The 23855-nt window shown below is 43.5% G+C and overlaps 1 protein-coding gene across 2 annotated transcripts in view; it reads right to left on the reverse strand.

Annotated features, from left to right (window-relative positions):
- DISP1 (dispatched RND transporter family member 1) overlaps positions 1 to 22545 on the reverse strand; it is a 109105-nt gene extending 86560 nt beyond the window's left edge. The window contains exons 1-2 of one of the 2 annotated variants that reach the window (XM_060192450.1): positions 22367 to 22545; positions 17470 to 17518 (exon numbers count right to left, since the gene is read on the reverse strand). The gene's annotated coding sequence lies outside the window, so the exon portion shown is untranslated. The remainder of the gene's footprint in view (positions 1 to 17469; positions 17519 to 22366) is intronic. The other variant, XM_060192451.1, reaches the window with a different exon arrangement.
- Positions 22546 to 23855: the final 1310 nt, after the last annotated feature.

Consider the following 23855-nt stretch of genomic DNA (forward strand, 5'->3'; position numbering starts at 1 on the left):
TGCCACACAGACGGCAGCCCTGACCAGGACCCAATTCTACTTTCTCCTCAGCATCATAATGAATCGACATCGAACAGAAGGATGTCAATGAAGGGCGTGCTGTCTAGTTACAAACAACTCAATGTCTGTAGTGCTGTCTAGTTACAAACAACTCAATGTCCATAGGGATTAGCTCCCTCTCACTGGTTTCATACATACACTTTGCACGCGATACTTGCTACGAGGAGTGCAACATCTGAAGTAAAAACTCCTGGTGGAGTTTTCTCTCCTGTGCATAACTATCACTTCAAAGGAAATGGGGAAAACTTGGGCAGGGTGGTGTGGCCACAATGCCAGGTGAGTCAATAGGGAGAAACCATCCCTAACATGTACGAGATGGCAGCCTGTCCCCAGCGTTCAGGCAGACCCGCTTTGCAAATCCACCCCCAACTACAGACTCTTTCAATTCTCCAGTCACTAAATTCAGGGCTTCCCAAGAATCACTGGGCTTCTCCAGGACACACTTTTTGTCCTCGTCTAAGCCAGGATCAATGCTACTGGGTCAGCTGCCTAACTTCCTTGCTCCTCTGACTTCCAACTCCATCCAGCATGCCGAATTAAGGCAAAAAGTCAGTTTCCATTCTCGGCGACCTCATTGCTTTGAACATGAAAATGTTAAACAAAACTGCCATGATGTTTATGAGTAGTCACCTAGCTAATGAGATAATTATGCCTGAAGCTACTGTTAAGTATTTTAAAGTAAGAGTAATGGAGAAAATACCTTGACAAACCTCTTTGAGTTACAAATATCTGAAGAAGAAAAAAAAATCCTGTTGCTCTCTCTGGCCAGAAATAGTTTATCAGAAGGGTGTCAACAGGCCATAAAATGAGGGCTTGTACTACAGGTATTTAAGCAAGTATTTGAAAAATATGCCTGTCTTAACAAGCAACACATGAGGTTGCCGGAGGGTAGGTAGCATACAACATCAAGTTTCCAGTTCCCTATGAGTCTGACACCAAGCTGGCAGAAATTTGAGAAGTCAGTGTCTCTGAAAATGAAGCTTCAACTTCTATGACTATTTCTCCCTATGCACAATCCTTCTGAGCTGACTTTTAAACAGATGTCAGTCACAAACTTGGGGTTCAAGTCTAGGAGTGTTTTTATCTGGCCCTAGCCAGCATTTCTGTGGCTCAGTTCTAAGACGCGCAGTTCCTATGAGGAACAATTTTGAACTAATCCTCTCCCTCCAGGTAGGCCAGATTAACTGCAAATGATCTCTCTTGACACACTTTAAATAAACATGGTGTTTCAAAACACTTGCAGTATTTATTCCCAGCTCCCTTTGGCAAAAGACTTTTCTTTCTAGGCTTTTCTAGGTCAAATGATTGGCCCTCTGTATGCAAAGACTGCCTTGCATCCCTCAGCTTCAAAGGAAATGCAACAGAAGATGGTCTCTCAACAACCAGCTCTGACATCAAAGTACACACCAGCTTCATCTACCTCTGGAATTGACAGGGTTAGTCTCCCGAGTGAAGGAACTTCAAAGGGCTGGGAGCCAGCCAGCTCCACCATGCTCAGCTGCCACTCAGACTAATTCCCCTTAAGAAAGAAGCCCAGGTATGATTTGTAGAGAAGTCTAAACTTTGTCTTCGCACAACCAGGGGAACTTGTTTTTCTGAAAATAAGTTTGGAGGGAGAGGGGTTGTTGACTTTTAAAATATCATTTTGGGGGTCGGGTGGTGGCGCAGTGGGTTGAGCGCATGTGGCGCAAAGCGCAGGGACCAGCGTAGGGATCTCGGTTCGAGCCCCCGGCTCCCCACCTGCAGGGGAGTCACTTCACAGGCGGTGAAGCAGGTCTGCAGGTGTCTATCTTTCTCTCCCCCTCTCTGTCTTCCCCTTCTCCTTCTCTCTGTCCTATCCAACAACGAATTGCGTCAACAAGGGCAATAGTAATAACCACGGCGAAGCTACAACAGGGGCAACAAAAGGGGGGGAAATGGCTTCCAGGAGCGGTGGATTCATGGTGCGGGCACTGAGCCCAGCAATAACCCTGGAGGAGGGAAAAAATATATATATATCATTTTAAAGAAGGTGCTGGATCAACATCTCCTGAATAAAGGAGCACCTGAGGCCAGTGTAAGCTCCCATGCGAGGTCACGGCAGGTGTCCTGGGGAGTGTGGCCTTCTGAAGCCTGACTCCACTTCCTCCTCTGGTGTGCTCTCAAAGCACTCACAAATTCCAGCAGCTCAACTTGCCAGCAGAACCGGAGGACATCAAGATATATATGCACGCAGTTGAGCACACACGTTACCACACACAAGGACCCAGGTTCAAGCCCCTGGTCCCCACCTGTGGAGGGGAAGTTTCACGAGCAGTAAAACAGTGACAACTGGTGACAGCCAGCAGTAGTGCTGGTATCTCTCTCTCTCTCTCTCTCCTCTCTCTCCCCCCCCCCCCAATTTCTCTCTGTTCTTTCAAAATAAATAAAGTTGGCCTTTTTGGTTTTGTTTTCAGAAGTATGACCCAGAGGCCTTTTCTTTCGCCTCAGCTTCCCCTAGCCAGACCAAGGGATTCCACAGGCCAGGTTAGACGCACCCTTTCTGCCTACAGACCCTATCCCAAGCTGCCCTTTACAAGAATTTTCAAGCTTATTCACAAGGCATCAAACAGAGTTGTGACTCTGTGAAAACTACCACACTGATTCTTTGTGATACAGCATCACAAAATAGGATATATTTAATTCAATCATAAACATCAGGAGTTATTTCAGAACAGGAACTATCACCACGTGCATTCTGTTAACAAAATTCAACTAAGAGCTTATCTGTTACAGTAAAAGCTATTCTATACATTTTGGATGATGATCTCAAAGTCGTGTGTTGATCATATGGTTTAAGTGCTTGTTGCCCTCTCTGATGTTTATTAACCAAAAATGATATTAGAATTCTATGAGGGGAACTAAAGCTGAGCAGCTTCTGTGCATTTCACTGATGATGTCCTAGCCAAGTTGGGAAAGACCACCTCTGTTCTCAGCAGAGACACAGCGCTGGAATGTCACAGTGCCAAAGAAGCTTGACTGGAAACTCAAACTACAGCACAATCAGGAGTCAAAGAAAGAAAACGGACATGCTTGAAAAGCAATACTTAGTTAAGCCTCTATCACAACACTCCAGAAAAGTAAACACAGCATTTTGGAAGCCAAAGACAGTCATGGCAACTCCTTCCTTAGCTTAGGAAAAAGGAAAAAGAGGGGACTCCAGAGACACTCAGGGAATTCTCGAGGTCAAAACTATTTTCCTGGTGCTGGAGAGTGTTGCACTCTGACGAGCGCATGTTACCCTGACCAAGGAGCCTGGTTCAAGCCCCCGGTTCCCGCCTATAGGAGAGAAGCAGTAAAACAATACTGCATGTGTCTCTCTCGAACCCTCCCCACTCAACTTCTCTATCAAATCAAAACGATAAAACGTTTTTAATTGCAAAACCTATTTTTGTAAGATGATATTAATATCTGTGCCTTTTCCCACTCCCACTCCTGAAAGTGTGTGATCCTGCAACAGCTTTAATCTAAAATAAAAGCCGACAGGAAAACTTAGCTCTCTCCCACTAAACCAGATGCCAGAGATCCAGGGGCACTATTATTATACCGAGAAACAAGTATTTCTTTGAAATGTGTTGGGTCAACATGCAAATGACCCCCCTTCTTTTTTTTTTATGATTTAACAGTTGTGCTACAAAAATAAGAGACGTTAATAGGATTTTCACACCCATGCATGGCACCTGCACAAGTCACACACCCTACAACAAAACTAACATCCCCCCCTCCCCCCGAAATCATTTTATTGGAGGAAGGAGTAGTGGTTAGTGCATTTGTCAACACATGGTAATGATTTCTCATCTTCCCATGACAGGTGTCTACAAAACATCCTCACCCCATGTCATTCCTTTCTACCATCCTGCAGAGAGACCCCAATGTCCTCTTCCCACCCAACCCCTCAGCTATTAAAGATGATGAAGACATCTCCTCTGCCTCATCTTGGATGGATCTCAAAGATACCATGTTAAGTGATAAAAGGCAAAAGGAGAAGGATGAGTACTGGATGATCTCACTAAAGAGTGGAACTTCAAAGACAAGGAAAGAAGGGGAAAACACAGTGAAATCTGGACTAAGCTGGTGGGAAGGCAAGCCAAGGCAGCCCCTTTGGGACACTGTGTAGAGATTCCTTAAACAAATCAAACAGGAATTGCCGTATGATCCAGCAATCCCACTCTTAGGCATTTATCCAAAGGACATGCAGGCATTAATTTGGTGTACTGCATCAAAGTTGACTTTCTTAAATGGCTATTTTAAATTTCCACTTTGGTTTCTACTGTAGTAAAGACTGATATCACTCAAGTCGGTAAAAAGCCCATTGGAGTAGGGAGCCAAGGCAGCAGTGTCACAGGACAGAACTCGCAGGCCTGAGGGCTCAGGTCCTACCCCCAGCAAGACCATGAGACAGAGCTGAGCCCTAGTCTCGTTCTCATAAAAATCAAACGGAAGTCGGACAGTAGCATAGCGGGTTAAGCGCAGGTGGTGCAAAGCACAAGGACTGGAGTAAGGATCCTGGTTCGAGCCGCCAGCTCCCCACCTGCAGGGGAGTCGCTTCACTGGTGGTGGAACAGGTCAGCAGGTGTCTGTCTTTCTGTCCCTCCTCTCCATTTCTCTCTGTCCTGTCCAACAATAACGACAATAATAACTACAACAATAAAACAACAAGAGCAACAAAAGGGAAAGTTAAAAAATAATAATAATCAAACATCTTTTATTTAAAGCACACACACACAAGCTATAGCTTAAAAAGTATTAAAAACTTAAAAGCAACAGAGCTTCTTGATGTCAGGATATCTTTCAAACACACTAAGGAGAATATTATTTACTCAAGGTGACAAACTTCATAGCCACTGTCAAGTTTTTAGAGGAACTCAGCTCCACCTCATACAGTTTTGGGATCTCAACATTTGGCCTCCATTCATTGTGAGCAAAGTTATTTAGCACCTACCCCCAAGTTACAGATATGGAAATATATTTCTATACTAAGGAATAGCATCAAATATACACAAAGGGCCTAGGAATTTCAAAGGGCCAAATGAAGTAATTTAATTAAAGCAAGCATTCTCTTTATTAATGGGTCAAGAAACTCTTACTAAAATACTACTTTATTGCTAGTTAGTTGTGTGTCAATATAGAGAACACACTATAAATCTTGAGTATGGGCCGGTGGTGGTGCACATGATGCCATGTGTAAGAACCGGGTTCGAGCCCCAGTCCCCACCTGCAGGGGGAAAGCTCTGTGAGTGGTGAAACAGTGCTGTAGCTCTCTCTCTCTCTCTCTATCTATCTATCTCCCCTTAGAACCTCGATTTCTGGCTGTCTCTCTCCAATAAATAAGGATAATAAAAACATTTGACTAAAGTCTATGCAATAATGTGATTACCATGCCTGGTTCCAACTTTACTACTGGTTCTTTGTTCATTTAGACATTTAAGCTTAGTGATCCTCATTAAGGGGCAAACACTGCACAGATACTGTGCTCGTCCACACAGAAGAAATACATCTTTACCTTCAAATCATGGTGATTGTTTTTAAAATCCGCCTGTGGAATGACAGATTTGTCTCCACGTACTGAGGGCTGCTGTAAAATACTATAAATAAATGACTACCCAATGTGACAGGGCTGTGACAGGAACACAGAGTGGAAATAAACACTAATATCTATTGTCAGTGGAGCAAAGCTATTAAGCTGAAGAATCGTGATTCAAGATCAGAAAGGATTACTGCAGAGTAGGTGAAAGGCACCTTTGCTATTCAAAGTGAGATCTCCAGCCAGGTGCCTCTGATGGGTGCTTACTATGAATGCAGATTCTCAGGTCCCACTCCAGGTCTACTAAGTCTAGACTGTTGTTGTTGTTGTTGTTGTTTTTAAGATTGTATTTATTTCTTTTTAAAAATATTTATTTCCTTTTGTTGCTCTTGTTGTTTTTATTGTTGTAGTTATTATTCTTGTTGTTATTGACACCGTTGTTGTTAGATAGGATAGAGAGGAATGGAGAGAAGAGGGGAAGACAGAGGGGGAGAGAAAGACAGACACCTGCAGACCTGCTTCACCACCTGTGAGCGACTCCCCTGCAGGTGGGGAGCCAGGGCTTGAACCAGGATCCTTACACCGGTCCTTGTGCTTTGCACCACATACGCTTAACTCGCTGTGCTACCGTCCGACTCCCTGTGTTTATTTCTTAATGAGAAAGATAGGAGAAGAGAAGGAACCAGACATCACTCTGGTACATGTGCTGGTGAGGACTGAACTCGAGACATCATGCTTGAGGGTCCAGTGCTTTATCCACTGTACCATCTCTCAAACCACAATTTTTTTTCTTTTTAATCAATTTATTTATTTTATTCATTCATTTATGGGAGACAGAGATCCAGAGTATCACTCTAGTACATGCAATGTCAGTTATCAAACTTGGGGCAGCATGCTTGACAGCTAAGTTTTTTTTCTTTTTTAAGAGAGAGAGAGAGAAAGAGAGAGAAAAAGAGAGAAAGAGAAACAGAAATACAAAGAGAGAGAAAGACCAAAGCACTATTCAGCTCTGATTTGACGGTGGCACAAGGGATTGAACCTGGGACCTCAGAGCCTCAGGCATGAAAGTCTTTTTGCATAACCGTTAGGCTATCTTCCCCACCCTGGATTTACTTCTGAACTAGATTCCCAGAAGCTATGCTAACATATTAAGACTGAGAAGTGCTGTTCTAAAGTTATGTATGTTTTGATGGCACTCAGTTTTAGTATAGAAGACAAACTCTGTGCTTGGTCTACTCACAAATCACCTTTTCCGTGTTTAGGCGCAGAAAATCAACTACATATTACACATTCCCAGAGCCCCACAAGTATTTCCAGTAAGCCTTCTGCAGATACTTTCACATCACAGACCTGCCGGCACATGTCTTTGCCGCTACTCTGTGTGATGCCGTAGCGTCTGTTTATAACCAGTGGATGGGCATCATTTCAGAAAGTATCTCTATAAAAATGTGGGTACACAGAGCAACCTAGGTGGCTGTTGCTACTTTCTTTCTCTTAAACTGTCACATCGTCTCCTTAGAAAACATTTTCATGCTCTGGGCATATTTACAGTGCTTGAATTGTGCAGTTAAATTGCCCTCCGCACGGTACAACCTGACAGGTACTAGGTCTTATCATCTTTGTTCACAGGCGGTGAAGCAGGTCTGCAGGTGTCTACCTCTCTCTCCCCCTCTGTCTTCCCCTCCTCTCTCCATTTCTCTCTGTCCTATCCAACAATGATGACATCAGTAACAATAATAACTACAACAACAACATATATGTATATGTATATATGTTGTTTAGTCTAATATATATACATATATATAGATTAGATTAAAAAGCATAGGGGGTCGGTCGGTGGTGCAGTGGGTTAAGAACATATGGTACGAAGAGCAAGGACAGGCATAAGGAGCTCAAACTGGGATCCTGCAGGGGGAGTCGCTTCACAGGCGGTGAAGCAGGTCTGCAGGTGTCTATCTTTCTCTCCCCCTCTCTGTCTTCCCCTCCTCTCTCCATTTCTCTCTGTCCTATCCAACAACAAAAGTAGTAACAAGAACCATGGCAACACAATGGGAAAAATGGCCTCCAGGAGCAGTGAATTCATAGTGCAGGCACTGAGTCCCAATGATAACCCTGGAGGGGAAAAAAAAAAAATAGCATCAACTTTCTCTCTCATATTTTTGTATCAGGCATTTTTTGTAGTTAATGCTTGTGCCGTACATAAGTGTCTTTGCTATATGGAAATGCATGTTTTTCCTTTTCCTTTTTTTTTTTTTTTTTTTTTTACTATTTAGCTCTGGTTTATGGTGGTGCTGGGGACTCAGGCAAGAAAATGTCTTTGGGTAACCATCATGCTATGTCCCCAGCCCCAAAGTACATAACATTTTCTATCTACACTTTGTTTAAAGGCTGTTCCAATTCTAATCTTCCCTGTGTCATCAGCTATTACAAGTGACAGAGCTCAACTTTTTTCCTGAAAATTGCCTTGCAGAAATTTATCTAGTTTTTCTTTTATTTTTCCTTTCACTGTATATTATTTATTTCTATATTTATATAGACAATACGGAGTTTAACATATTCTTGATTTTCATCAGTAACATTTATTTCTTCAGGGATAGCCTGTCACCAGATGATAAGGGATTTAAATAATTTAAAATAATTTTATCACGAAATTCTCTCTTTCCACTGAAGACAATTCAGGGAAATGGGAATTTGAATTGGCTTAAAATAACACAAATAACACATACTATAGAAAGCTTTAGAACTGGAATAAAAAAAAAGAAAGAAAACAAACAGAGAAGCTTTTCATCTGTTCATTCATAAAATTACAAAGAGAGAAATTCAGTCCCTTTACATTAGCCTGTGAATGTGTACTATTTCCCCCTCTAAAGAAAAGATACTTTTAAATCTAACGCAGACAAGAGAAGGTTCCACCAAACGTTCATTTCCTCCTCCTTTTGCCATTGTGGTGGAGTCCTTCTAAATATTTGCGGTTCCCAGATTACTGAAACAGAAAGAGAGGTGCTCCTTTGTAGTGCAGATGGCTGGGATACTCTCTAGAAGTAAAGAAAAGCACACATGCCTTCAAGGAGGAATGAACTTTGGAGGCTAAGTCTTAAGAGGATAACAAGAAAGAGAGAGAGGGAGAGAAAAAAGAAAATCCTGATAAACCAAATGGTTATTTAGTCACCAAGTACACTTTGTGTTGGATGATTTGCAGCAGTATCTTGCGACACAGTTTCACATGGCACACACGCCGCAGTGGGAAAGACCAAACAAACCTGAGACTTCTCCATGTCGATTTCAGACAGAAAAGCAGATGACTCCCCGTACGTTTGTGCGGTATGTCCTTAGGAGATCTGCCAAATTCCCAATTCAGTGAGCTAAATCTGCTGTTTTTCTAATCGGTGATCATGAAAATTACTAAAATGAAAGCTATTCACTTCAAAGCATTTTTGGTGGTGGTGGTGGTGGTTGAATCTTGTTAATTGTCTTCTTAAATGTTTTTTTACTGGTATAATAGTCATATTGTATGTGACCGTCTGGGTCACATACAATACATACAACACACACAAATACATATGAAGATTTTTAATAATCTGTTGCAGTCTACTCTTAATAAAAAATAAAAATGTATTTTGTGCCTCTTCTGTATTCAGGAAGTATAGGCTATCAAAGCAGTGTGTTTTTTAAGACTAGTGGTCTAACTCGGAAAAGCAAAAAACAACCTTCAAACTTATAATTGAAAATGATATGCTGCTAATCTTACAATCTCAAACTATATATCCTAGTGCCAACAGGGTCCTGTCAGTAAATTCACGATAAAGCTACAAATTCGGCTGGTGTTTTCCCACTGTGAAGACAGTGGCTGGGAGGGAAAAGTAACAGCACTTGTCTGAACAAACATCCTTTACCCTTTTCATCAGTCCTAAAATGTGAGCATCTGAAAGGGCTCATCAACAGTTCTGAATAGTGGCCAATTCTACTTTAGTGTGATAAACTCCACCTCTCCAAGTTCAACTCAGTTTCCTTACACTGAGCCCCAGCAATAACCCTGGTGGCCATTTAAAAAGGAAACAATAAATAAATATCACAACTTGTTGATTTAAGTGTCTCTCTCCATCTCAATGGCTCTCCCTGGACAGGTCCTTGCCTGAAACCTGGGGTTGAAAAGGGAAGAAAAAGAAAGAAAAGAAAGAAAAGAAAGAAAGAAAGGAAGGAAGGAAGGAAGGAAGGAAGGAAGGAAGGAAGGAAGGAAGGAAGGAAGGAAGGATCCATTGAGAGTGGTTAAACTGTGTGTGGGGAAAAAACTGAACATCTGCAACATAATCATTATATAATCTCTAAAATTCCTTCTTCTGGCTTCTGGATATTAAATATCACATGAAAGTAACAAATAAAAGGTGGGGACATTAATTCATGACATCACAGCCAACTACAACACTTTTTTTTTCTTTCTTTCGGCCTCCAGGGTTATTGCTGGGGCTTGGTGCCTGCACTATGAATCCACTGCTCCTGGAGGCTATTTTTTCACCTTTTGTTGCCCTTGTTTTTGTTTTATCATTGTTATGGTTATTGTTGTTGTTGTTATTGATATCCTTGTTGTTGGATAGGACAGAGAAAAACTGAGAGAGGAGGGGAAGACAGAGGGGGGGAGAGAAAGATAGACACCTGCAGACCTGCTTCACCGCCTGTAAAGCGACCCCCTGAAGGTGAGGAGCTGAGGGCTCAAACAGGGTTCCTTACACTGGTCCTTGAGCTTTGCACCATGTGCACACTCTTGACTTTTTGACAACCGTGCTAGATGCACTTAGTGTGTAGGTCCTCAAACATGTGCGGTGTCTACACAGACATGTGGCTTGGGTTCAAATCCCAGCATCACGGGGAGATCTGGGACCCCAGGGGAAGCTCTCTCTCTCTCTCTCAGGGGAAGCTCCCCCCCTCCTCTCTCTCTCCTCGTCTCTAGATCTGAATGGAAGAGCCATTCAGGAGTGATAAAACCGCACGTTTGAGGACCTAGCCACATCCAAAAAAAAAAAAGTTGCTTCTATTTTCATTTATACTTCCAAAAGCAAGTGTTGGCAATCAAACTCCTGACAGATAAAAATCATTGTGCCAGGCCCATTTCTAGCACTCTGAGAATTCTCCAAACTGCTCTCAACAGGGTTTGGGCCAATTTAAATTCTTCCCCTGAAGATATCCTAAGGAAACAAATACACTCATCCACAGAGTGTACATCTGGGCTTGTAGCGGCACAATTTATAATAGCTCAAACTTGGAAGCATCCCAGACGTCCAACAGCAGATGAATGGCTGAGAGAAGTTGTGCTCTAGATATACAATGGAATACTACTCAGCTGTTAAGATGAAGACACCTTCTTCACCTCACCTTGAATGGAGCTTGAAGGAATCCTATTAAGTGAGGTAAGCCAAAAAGAGAGAGACAGAGACAGAGGTAAAGAGAGAGAAAGACCACAGCACTGCTCAACTTTGGTTTATGGTGGTGCTGGAATTGAACCTGGAACCTCAGAGCCTTGCATAACCATTATGCTATCTCCCCAGCCCTGTAGATGACCATTAACGTAAACAGTTATTGGCAAGAGAAAAAAAAGTTAGTGGGTAACCAACAATTGTTACCAACTGCTTCTCAGTCAAAACACGTGTTTGTGGGCACAGCTGCTACCTCTTAATTCCTGTCTTCTTCCAAATAGTCATCAACGGTACTGATCAGTCTGGGTCAGCTCAGCATATCACTGTCTAGAACTCCTCAAACAACAGCCCTGCTCAAAGTGTTTCCCAAACTGTCCTCTGAGCATTGCTTCTGAGACTAAGGAATTCTAGCATAGACAGTGTCTTCTCCGGCTTTCCTCACACACCAGCTGGTCCCCCACCCCCACCCCGGGCCTGGAGACAGTGCTGTGTGGATCTGGCTCACACCTACTCAGTCAGCGTTACCCGACACCCCCATGGCCCCTGGAATTCTACTCCATTCCACTGGCCTTCTTCCAACTCCTTCCTGGCTACACTCCTCCTACAACATTCCTGGTTGCTCCCTTGGTCTGGAACACTTTATCCTCCCAGAGGCCCCAAGTCCAAGCACCTCCACCTCAGGGGCTGAGAGAGATTTCAGCATACGAAATCTGGAGGAGACCCAAACATGTAGTCCATCATGCTTCAGTTTACTGAGACGATCGGAAGAGATCTCAAAACTGTTGAAGACACAGCTCTCAGGTGTTGCGTACACCTAGGCGGCTCCTGAGCCTCAACTCTCCTGCCACCGCACTTGCACTCTGAAGCTGAGTAATGTCAGGGGTGCTAGCTGGGGTCTGCGTTTTCTTCCCGGCTCTTTGGAACTTGACATATCTCAGGAACTGTGAGGAGCATTTTAGGTACGTTATGTATTCATCACAACAAGCAGAAATAGATGTTGCTATCCCGACTTTATAGGAGACGTCCTCAGACAGATGAAGACAGAAAGATGGGACAAATCCTCTGACCCCAGAGACCCTCTATTCTCCCTCTCTCTCTCCCTCCCCCCCTCCCTCCTTGGTCATGCATCTTCACATAGCCTACCTTAATTGAGTGCATGTGTAATAGTTCAAATATAAAGGAAATGACCCGCATACTCTCTTCCCAGCTTTTTTTTTTTTTAATCACTAAATGCCATGTTAAAACTTTTGTCAAATAAAATTTGGGGGTGGTGGTGGTGATAACACAGCCGGGTGAGAGCACATTGCACGTTACATGTTACCAGGCGCCCGCCAGGACCTGGGTTCAAGCTCCCAGTGTCCATCTGCAGGGGAAGCTTCTTGAGTGGTGAAGCAGGACAGAAAATTGTTTCTCTCTCTTTGACTTTCTACTCCCCCACTCCCTCTCAATCTCTAGCTCTGTCCAATAAATGAACAAATAATGCTGCAGCAAACAAATAAATATACTAAATGTCCCTGCCAACATTCTGGGACCTCCCCCCCCTTCCCCTTCCTTCCCTCCCTCCAAAGAGGTTGCAACCACCATTCTGAACTTGGAGTTCTTATTCCCATGCCTATTTTCGACTGTGTATTTGTCCGCGTTTATTTCAACTACAGCTAATGCTTTGCATGTTTTCAGAGTTGCTGCAATCACGATCACATCTACCATACTGCAGCTTTATTTTCTGTCCTATCCAGTGCTATTTCTGGGACTTTTTTTATTTTCATGTCGTATTACTTGTTATTCTTTAACGGTGAATTATTCCAGAGCACAAAGGCATTAAAGTATATTTGCCTATCCTTACTTGGCATTGAGACAGTTCTGGTATGTTACAGACAGTGCTGTAATAAACCTGAGGGGCTAAGAACAGGTGTAGTATATTTACATAATGGAATACAATTCAGCTGCTAAAAATGATGAGATTGTCTCCTCTGTCTAGCTTGAATGGAAATTGACAGAATCATGTTGAGTGAGGTTAAGTCAAAAAGAGAAAGACAACAGAGACCAGATGGTCTCACAGGTGGAACTTCAGAAACAAGGACTGGAGAGGAAATACAAAGGAAAATGTGGGCCGTGTGTGAAGTATGGCAGCGGCAAAGGACGCTGGGAGGAGGGGAGGGCCAGGTTGGGGTGAGTCCTGGCCCTTGATAGATAAGGACCTAGGCTGGGGGTGACAGTGTTTTGCAAACAGCTCTGATGAGAAGAGGAGAAACTGCATCCATGTGTATTTTATTTTATTTTATTTTATTTTATTTTATTTTAGCTCCTTGTATAAGGAAGCAGCAGGGAGAAGGCATAATGGAGCCAAGTTGCATTTGTTTGTTTCACAGCAAGATGGATCTCGCACTTGTGTGATTCTCCCTACTCCTGGACTGATTCTTCACTGGGGTGGGGAGGGGGAATGACACAATGCCAGGGTTCCCCCAGTGCTGGGGGCACCTAGATGGAGTGCCAGGGCTTGAACCTGCGCAGCATACACGTGACAAGGCAGCTCTCTCTCAGGCCTGAGCTCCATGATTTCTATTTTACAGCTTAACGTTTCTCAACATGGAGACAAAGATGCAAGAAGTATGTTTGGGTTGTATTGGGAATACCGTAAGAAATTTGAAAGCTAAAGGCCTACCTCGATCACCCTCCAGCCTTAACTTAATACTAAGGAAGACTTCTCTCGTTTTCTATCTTTGCCTTCTCGTCTTCACAGAATTTTAGTGACGAGGGTAATGGTGTCTTTTTTTGCCTGATAATGAGCTAGTATTCACTTTTTAAAAAAATCTTTTTATTATATTGATTTATTTATTGGATAGAGACAGCCAGAAATCAAGAGGGAGGGGGGATAGAGAGGAAGAGAGACAGAGAGACACCTGCAACCCTGCTTCACACTTGTGAAGCTTTTCCCCTGCAGGTGGGGACCGGGGACTTGAACCTGGGTCCTTGCGCATTGTAACATGTGCGCTCCACCAGGTGTGCCACCACCCGGCCTCCAGTATTCACTTTGAGCGCTGATAACAGGTGGTATAAGCGGCAGTTAGAACTCTTCGTGAAGAGTCAACTCTGATCACCTCGTCTGATATACGCGGATATCTTCGCCCACCCTGTCCAACGCTTGACGTCTTGTCACCCAATCTGGTCCCCTACGCCTACACTGAACTTCTCTGTTCCAGACTCTTGGAAACAGAGTTGGCAGTCAGCTGAGGTCAAGAACAAACACCTCATCACAGACCCCTGCAAGTGTCAACCCGGCTTTGACCTAGCACGTTATGATCGGGCCCTCCTCAATCACTATCGAACAGGCCATGGCCGGTGCGCCGCTATGTTCCATCGCTGGGGAGCCAGAGACGACCCGAACCGCCCCTGCGGCTCCAGACAGACTATGACCCACATAGTCAACGACTGCCACCTCTCCAGATTCAAAGGAGGTCTCAAAACTTGACATCAGGCTCAACCTGACGCTGTTGACTGGCTACGGAAGAAGGGCAAACGCTAGAAGAAGAAGGACCTCGTCTGAACAGTGACTGTCCCCACACAAGTTCCATCTCTCCAAGTGTAGGAAAGATCAAGGAGGAGGCAAGAGCCCTCTGTGTCCTTTAGAATTACTGCATCCTGTAATGATTTATATGCTCTTCTGTAGTCTGAACCAGACAGTCCGGACAGTCGTCCAGAGCTCTGTGATTAGATGCTCGTGGCTTCAGCAAAAGCTTGAACACCTCCTCAGAGAGCAAGAGTCCCCTTGCTGAACTGCTGAGTATGCATCAGGTCTTGGATATGATCTCATGGTCTTTTAAAAGACAATAACTGGTGCTTTAATGAAATAATAAAAGCTTGCTACAAAAGCAAGTGATTACAACCCACAGACCTTAAGTGAGAAAAGGGTTGGTGTTTAATTTTCTCCATCCCCAAAGAAATCAAATTACTGCTGACGTGTCTCATCCTGGTTTTAGGATGACTAGCTTCTCCCCGCACCCCCAATTTTTTTTTTTTTTTGCAAAATAGGATTTGTGAGTGCAGCCTGAAACCTATGGCTCCAATTTCCTCAGGAAATACTGACACTCAGAAATATTTTTATTAGTCACTGCAGTTTAAAACTGTTTCATAGGACATGAAGTATTTATTCCTAATGTTGGGAACTTAAGAGTCTTTACACTTCTGGGGGCTACAAGAGGCTTGGAGTCACAGAACTTAGGAAAATCTACAAGATGGCAGTGTTCATCCTGCTCTTTTTTTTTTTTTTTTTTAAAGATTTTATTTATTTATTAATGAGAAAGACAGGAGGAGAAAGAAAGAAGCAGACATCACCCTGGCACATGTGATGCCGGGGATCGAACTCAGGACCTCCTGCTTAGGAGTCCAAAGCTTTATCACTGAGCCACTTCCCGTACCACTCCTGCTCTCTAATCAACACATTTCTCGGCTAAATGTGTTGAAGATTTGAGTCTTAATTGAATCAAGGGTTATGAGAATTTATTAGTATTAGTTTCATATGGAAGCAATACTCATCTCTCATGGGTGAATTTAATAATCTAATCTAGTTTACTGCTAAATACAAAAGCCATCTAAAATAAAATAAAAAAATGTCTTACATTCTGTGTATCATGGCTCTGATGTTTCAGAGTTTGACTGAAGTATTATCTTCAAAATGTTCCTTTCTGTATATGTTAGTACTGATGAATCTATTGCAGTAGCGTTATGTTAATCAGAAGCTAGATGATATTTTTCTTCTCTGGGAAAATTTATTCACTGAATTAGCTGTTACAAGTTTGTTAAGATCATAAATACATAAAATGATAGATTGATTTAAATTTATATTATCTCTTTAATAACAAAAGTAGTAGATATCTCTTGTTTTAAGCAGCATAATTACAAATGAAAAATTAGCAGTAATCCTACCCCAAATTCCACCCTGGAGGTAATTAAGAGTGAACAGCCTACTGTCCTCTGTGCTCATGCAAGTATCTGTAAGTGGCTCATATCCAGACATAAACGTAGGGCTGTACAGCTCACGTCCTGTATTTTAGCTTTTATCACTGTCTAGCTAAACCTGCACCAAGAACAGTGATTTCTTATACGTGGTAGTTAGGGGTCTGAAAGATACAGCAGACAGAGAACTATAACACCCTGCTCAATTTCTAGATTAGCTACGATCCACTCATGTGACATTGACAAGTCACCTATCTACTAGAGGTCCATTTCCTCCTCTGCATAATGACCTGGAATAGTTCATTTTAAAGTCCCTTAACACTGAAATCAGCACTGCTATCTGGGTTATAAGATAACCCAGAAAGGGGCCGGGCAGCAAAGCACCTGGTTGAGGCAGGCAGAACTAAGCGCAAGGGCCTGCACAAGGATCTGGGTTTGAGCCCCGGCTCCCCACCTGCAGCGAGACACTTCATGAGCAGGGAAGCAGGTCTGCAGGTGCCTCTCTTCCTCTGTCTTACCTCCTCCTTAATATCTCTCTGTCCTATTCAATAAAATGGAAAAAAATGGTCACCGGGAGCAGTGGATTCATAGTGTCAGCCCTGAGCTTCAGCGATAAAGCTGGAGGCAAAATAAAATAAAAGAAACCAGACTTTACTTTAGAAAAGAACAACAAAAACCACTTTGTGTAGCTTCTACAAAGGGTTTACTGACAAAATAACAGTAGAAACAATATTAAAAGAAAAACTATGTTACTGGGACTGGGTGGTGGCCCACCTGGTTGAGAATACATGTTGCCATGAGCAAGGACCCAGGTTCAAGCCCCTGGTCTCCACCTGCAGGGGGGGAAGCTTCATGCGTAGTGAAGCAGTGCTGCGGGTGTCTCTCTTTCTCTCTCCTGTATCTCCCCATTCCGCCTCAGTTTCTCTGCTTCTATCCAACAAACAAATAATTTTTTAAAAGAAAAAAATTTGTTCCCTATGCAAGCAAGTAAACTGTTCAAGTACTTCCACAAGAACATTATCAGGACTTTACATATTAACATGACAATCACAAGTTACTAACAACAAGCCGATTAGGAATCAAATTATTGAAGTAACGTGCATGATAAAAATCTCATGTTGTTGTATATTTGGCTTCGTTCCAAACATTACAGATTTTGAAAACAGTAAAATGCCTTTTTAAAATGGAGCAGTCATTAGGAAAACTGGGTTCTTACTTTTCCACAGCTGTTCAATTTCTAGATTAAAGATCTTCACCTGTTAATGTTAAAAAGCAAACCAGAAGTGTCTGAAATTCACTCGCTCGCTCACCAGATCTCCCCCGAGCACCAGAAATACTCCAGAGCACTGGCAAAGTCCCAGGCAGACTCTGTACTTTGTAGGAGGGGTACTGGTGTGAAAAAGAAAGACCGGCTGTCCTGAGGGACCCTCCTCACGACTGCTCTCATCCACTTAAATCGACCTCTATGCCCTTCTTTTTTTCCCCCAGGCTGCTGGGACTTCATACCTGTTCGACTTTACCGCTCCTGGCAAACTCAGTGTCCTTTCCTTTTTACCTGCAGGATAAAAGGCAAAAAGGGAAAGGCAAGAGAGAGAGGAGAGAGGAGAGAGGAGAGAGGAGAGAGAGAAAGAGAGAGAGAGAGATATCACCGCAGTGCTGCTTCCCTACTTGTGAAGCATCCATCCCTTTGTCTGGTGCTGCCACGCAGTGACCAGGGTTGAAACCCAAGTCTTCACACATGGCGGAGTGTTTCTGCTCTCTGCAGGGTCAACTATCTACTCATCTCCCCATTAAATCTTAATACATATAATATATAATATAGTTAGATCAGTTTTTGCAAATATTTTGCTGCATTCTGACAGACTGAAAGGAACATTCATTTTCTTTTTCTTTTTTTTATTTCTTTATTGGGGAATTTCTTCTTCTTCTAGCGTTTGCCATTGGGGGAATTAATGCATTGGATCGACCTTCTCATGGTGCATCCCGTGAGTACCCATTCATTGGGGAAACTGACGATCCTTCCTAGCCAACTGAATCCACATGGATCCCAGTCACTTTCAAAGCCAGCAACAAGCAGCTCCTGACAGCTTTCAACCTGACCTGTTGACTGGCTACGGAAGAAGGGCAAACGCTAGAAGAAGAAGAATGTTTTACAGTTGACAGTAAGTACAGTAGTTTGTACATGCATCACATTTCCCAGCTTTCCACACAGCAATACCCCCACTAGGCCCTCTGCTATCCTGTTCCAGGACATAGACCCTCCCCAACACCCACCCCAGAGTCTTTGACTTTGGTGCAGTACGCCAACGGAACATTCATTTTCATTTCCACTGGCAAATACATCTGGCAGACTGCAAGCCCTAGAGGTGAGGTGAATTTGGCCTCACTTAGAACATGCAAACAAGAAGGAAAAACAAAACTATCCCAGGAATGAGCACTGATCATATTTCCAATGCCAAATAATAACAGAAATAATAGGAGGTGATGAAGATGAGGATAAAGGGAGTAAAGAAAAATTATTCTTGTTCCAGACCAAAAAATAAAAAGGCACCCGGACCATCTCCTAGAGTTCTTCCCTTCCTACATTTTTCCCTCTCAGGAGCCGGGTGGCTTGCTTTCCCTAAGTCAACTGCAGAGAGCAAAGCCCAGACAGTGTTCCTCAGGAGGACATACTTCTCAAAGAGGATACAACATTGTCAGAAAACACAACAGTGGCCTGGTAGTGAAGATCAAAAAGAAAACAAAACTCAAAGTGGCCCAAAGTGTGAAGGCCTTTTTGAAGACGCACACAGTCTAGCTCTAAGAGCTCCCACACGGCGCACATGTATGGAAATCAGTCACAGGGACCTGCCGCTCAAGCATCTTCTACTGACGGAGACAAACAGAAGAGCAGCGGAGAGTCTACGATGTGACAACATATTCAGTGCCTGAGTAATTTTTTTAAATATTTTTTTAGAGATTTAATACTGATTAATAAGACTGAGATAACGGGTACAAAGTCTTTTTGTTATGGTGTTCTTTTTTTCTTTTTTTATATTTATTTTCCCTTGTTTTTCATTGTTGTGGTGGTTATTGTTATTGTTGTTACTGATGTTGTCTTGTTGGATAGGACAGAGAGAAATGGAGAGAGGAGTGAAAGACAGAGGGGGAGAGAAAGACAGACACCCGAAGACCTGCTTCACTGCTTGTGAAGTGACTCTTAGGCAGGTAGGGAGCCGGGGCATGAACAGGGATCCTCCTGTTGGTCCTTGTGCTTTGTGCCACCTGCACTTAACCCACTGTGCTACTGCCCAATTCCTGGTACAAAGTCTTCTGAAGTGCCACTTCTAGGACTTTACCTTTATATCTGCACTCAAACATACGGGAATCCAGAGCACTTTGCTTTCAAGAACTAAATTGTGGAAAAGAAAGCTGTAACCTGCTACTGGGCATTCTTAGAACAGGTTTCAAAACTGATGAGCTGTCTCTATTCCCGGGAAAGGATCCTGGCATTCCTCCTCATAAGCACGAGGGAATAAACATAAAACGGATATTTCTGTATAGGAGGAAGCAAAATGATCAATTCCTAGCCAGTTTTTGTGAAATCGCCTTGTTGAATGCAAAACACTCTTGTTTCTTCCCTACTTCTCTGGCAGTGCGACTCATGAGAAGATACCCTTCATGAAACACGCACTAGGAGTCATGGTGCACAGGCTGCACCGTTAGGTAAAGAGAAAAGAATGCAGTCGTGGCAGACCCAGTGTCGAGGAATAAACCAAAAGCTTATGAATGCAGAGTTCTCAGTTCTAATCACATCAGAGAGAAAAATTCACCACATCCCCTGAAGTTTGGGGGTGGTGGTAAAAGGGTGGCCTGACTGGTCAAAGCTATGCCCGTGGAGGGCAGAGTCACGTGATGGGAACCCAACTGTTTTCTCCCAGGTTACTCACAGTTACTATCTCAATGTGGCTGTGACTTTCTTGGGTCTCTGAGGTTTCTAGTCACTGGCTCCTAAGTTATCTTTAAGCATCTTTGATTTTAGCAGCTTGATAACAAGCAGCAGCTAAGTGGAAATTCTTTCTGCCTGACAGCAGGGAGGTATGGGAAGAGAATTCAGATGAAAAACATATTTCGCTTTGCCAGAGCTGACAAATGTGAAAAAATGTGGCAAAGTCCACAAGCTACAGTTTTTATCATTAGAAATACTGAGAGTTACTTGCTGGGCTGCCCACATCAAAGGTCTCTTGAACAAAATAAAGGGTGTTCTGCTTAACAAAGACGAATTGCTTTCCTTATCAAGCAATTTTATTTTTATTTATAAATTTTACTCATCAAAAAAAAAAAAAAGGACTGACTTCTACTCTACTGAATAATTTATCTGGGTTCAAGCCTTATGTAATAGGGTATGCATACACAGCCATCACTGGTTTAAAAATAAAACCCAGATGTATTAAAGATTGTCTGTCCTGCCATGATTCACAGACATACCTTGAACACACTGCAGTGCAATGTCACATAGCTTGTTTTGGTTTCCAGTGCACATAAAAGCTATGTTTGGAGACCCCTCACAGAGTGGGAGAAGATCTTTACATGTCATACATGAGACATGTATGGAGCTTAAAGAAATCATGTTAAGTGAAATAAGTCAGAAACAGAAGGATGAATATGAGATGATCTCACTCTCAGGCAGAATTTGAAAAACAAGATCAGAAGAGAAAACACAAGTAAAACCTCAACTGAAATTGGCGTATTGCACCAAAGTAAAAGACGCTGGGTGGGTGAGTGGGGGGGAGAATACAGGTCCAAAAAGGATGACCAAGGACCTAGTGGGGGAGTTGTACTGTTACGTGGAAAACTGAGAAATGTTGTGCATGTACGAACTATTGTATTTACAGTCGAATGTAAAACATTAATCCCCAATAAAGAAATTTTAAAAAGAAAGAAAAGAAAAGACTCCTCTAAAGTCTTTTGCTAGAGTAGGAATAGGCCTGGCAGCAGGAGACCGAAGCAGCCCAGGAATCCCGCTCCTCCAGACTATTCTCAGCCGACTCCCCAGCTTCCAGCTGCTCCACACGCCCCCCCCGCCCCCCGTCTTCAGAGGCAGGTGGGGCTGTCGAGTTCTGTGGCTCTTTGGGGCTCTGCCCTGGAGTTGCTTGGCCCCCACTCCTGCAGGCCTTTCAGATGCCATCTCCTCTGTATTGCTGAGTCAGTACCATTCCATCTACTCTGCCACTTCTAAAATCCTGTTGAACTTATTCCTACTGTTGCCACCTTTCCGTTCTGTTAGTCATTTTAGCAGAAAGTTTGGAGGGGAACAGAGCGTGGGGCATCTATCTCCCTGTGCCGCTAACTATCTGAATCCTAGCAGAAACTTCCTTTCTTCTGGTTGCCTTGCTCACCAAGAGATGATTATAGCTTCCTGTGCAGCTATTATCCTGGGAGCGTGCTAGAGTCCTCACCCCACCTGTAACCTTCTGCAGGCAGAAACTGTACTGCTAGGCCCAAGACCTTGGAAAAGTCTTCCTGAGACAGAACATCTCTGAGGATACTGACACATCACGAGGCTGAGAGACAGTGTTACCACAGAAACCTCTCAGGAGGCAGGCAGCAGACCTTTTGTTTTACTTAACGTTCGCCTCATTCGCCTCATTCGCCCCACGGAACACCTTCATATTTTAAGTGTTGACAGAACAGACAAAACAGGCGAAGGTCTGAAGAGAACTGAAAGGCAGAGATATAAGCCACCAGTCAGTCATGCAGAGGGGCAGATAATTAGCTGAGTACCAAATACGACCCAGGGTTTAGACAGGGACCTGCGACCACACTGTTACTCTCGCACCCACTCTGTCATCTAGTAACTCATTCAAGGTCACAAAACCAGGGGGAAATATAAAGGTAGAACTGTCTGATTCCAAGCCACATGAGCTTTATTCCATGGACACTTCCTTTCAGAGTCAATTAGAGCAGCTTAAAATGCAAAACTAGTTAATAGAATGAGAATTGGTGAGAACGAATGAATATTCCTGAAAGTCTTATCACTATCTTAAGAGTGAACATCAAGCCACATTAGCCATCCAATTCAACATGCTACCCCAAAATGACAAGCGGCATCATCAGTGGCTATGCTGTGGCCAGAAGCAGTCACTTTCCATGCCGTCACGTCCAAAAACGTGGGTGCAAAGGCGTCATACATTCTTGCTTTTCCTTGGCACCTTACGCCACCTGTCCTACGCTGCGCTGTGCCTGAAAACAAAGCCTAGTTCTAGCAGCACAGGCAAAGCCCACAGTCTCCAGACAGGCGGCTGAGAATTCTAGGCTGCAGGCATCTCAGACACATTCTCACTGGGTTCTCCTGGAAAAAGGCAGACAGACCCTGCTGGATGTTCCGAGAGAGAAAATTAAAAGCAGCAACACGTGGCCGTACCTGGATCAGCAATGAGTGACAACCACACGGCCTCCAACTACCGGTTTCATCTGGGCCGGGCAGGATGTCGGCAGAGGGACTTCTGGATGGAGCACTGCTATTTGCTGAGAGTTCTGGAAAGGGACCAGGGTTCTGTGTGGGCGGAAAGTGCCTCGTGGGTCTCAGCAAAGTGCGGGCAGCTGGAAAAGGACAACAGGTCACTGTCAGAGCCCAAGCCTCAGCTTCCCCACCGGAGCTCAGACAGACCAACAAAAGCAGTGATGGTGATAGGGCTCCAAATAGTCACACCCCGAAGCTGCCAGGCTAAATCATGTCATTTTTGAACAGCAAAGTTTTGGCCTCCTCCCCGTCCTAGGACAGGACATATTAAATGTCTGTTAGTTTAGTTTTCCTCTTACAAACAGCTGCATCTTTTTTTTTTTTTTTTGAAACTGGAAGAGCCTTGTGGAAGAAAAGCCTTTCTCCCTCATAATTGGAGAAAAATTCCAGTCATGTCATGTAGGATGCATTTCTACCCACACCTCTATAGCTTACAGACGATGCTACTCCTGAAATTAGACGACATTCAAATGAGTCAAAGTAGCTTCAAAAGGCAGGGAGGGAAAAAAATGTCTTGAAATAAAATTTTCCACTGTAAAATTAAGCTTGACCTCGTTGTGTTTGTTTCACTGAGCATGGAGAGCACTTAGCAAGCAAACATTAACCATGACAGTCAGGGGACCCTGGTCGGGGTTGGGAGAGAGCTCACCCACTAACGTGCCACCTGCCACTGTAGGCAGCCTTGACTCTGAGCCCTGGCATCACATGAGTGCATCACAGATGGTGGTGGAGCTGCCATATAGTCAGTGAGTCCTGTGTATCCCTCTCTTCCTCTCCTCCATCTTTCAAAGAAATGAAGACTAGAAAATTGGTTGAAAAGGCCACTCAGCAGTCTCATGCATGCACAAGGTCCTGAGTTCATCCCCCAATACCACAGAGAGAGAGAGAGAGAGGATGGAAGGGAGAGAATGGCATAGTTAAGAAGTATGGCAACTCAGATGTTCGCTTGTACATGATAGCAATTCTTACGTACTAACCCTGCAATAGTTAGTATTATTACTGGCTAAGATGTGTTGCCTTCTAAGTAGCTCAGTTAGTACGTTACTTCCCTGTGTGGTCTTCCCCACAAAGATAATGTTTTTTTCTCATACTCGTAGAGACTTACGGACAGAACTCTTAAGGCTTTCCAATACCATTTGTTTAAACCTATCATCTCAAGCAAGTCCTAAATAATTCCCAAGCTCTGGAACTCAAGTGTTGTGTTTCTTTTTCCTATTTTCTTTCTAATACAGGATGTGTGTTAGGCGAGGGGCAGAGGAGGAAAGGCAGCGGGGAGCCCAGGTGAAAATGTCTTGAGGTTTCTCCTTACCATGGAATCCTCCAGAGCTGGCATACTGACACTCCAGCTCAGGAAGGCTCAATGACAAAGGAGGGGGAGTTACATTTTTCA

The sequence above is a fragment of the Erinaceus europaeus genome, chromosome 6 (assembly GCF_950295315.1).
Source record: "Erinaceus europaeus chromosome 6, mEriEur2.1, whole genome shotgun sequence".
Lineage (NCBI taxonomy): Eukaryota > Metazoa > Chordata > Mammalia > Eulipotyphla > Erinaceidae > Erinaceus > Erinaceus europaeus.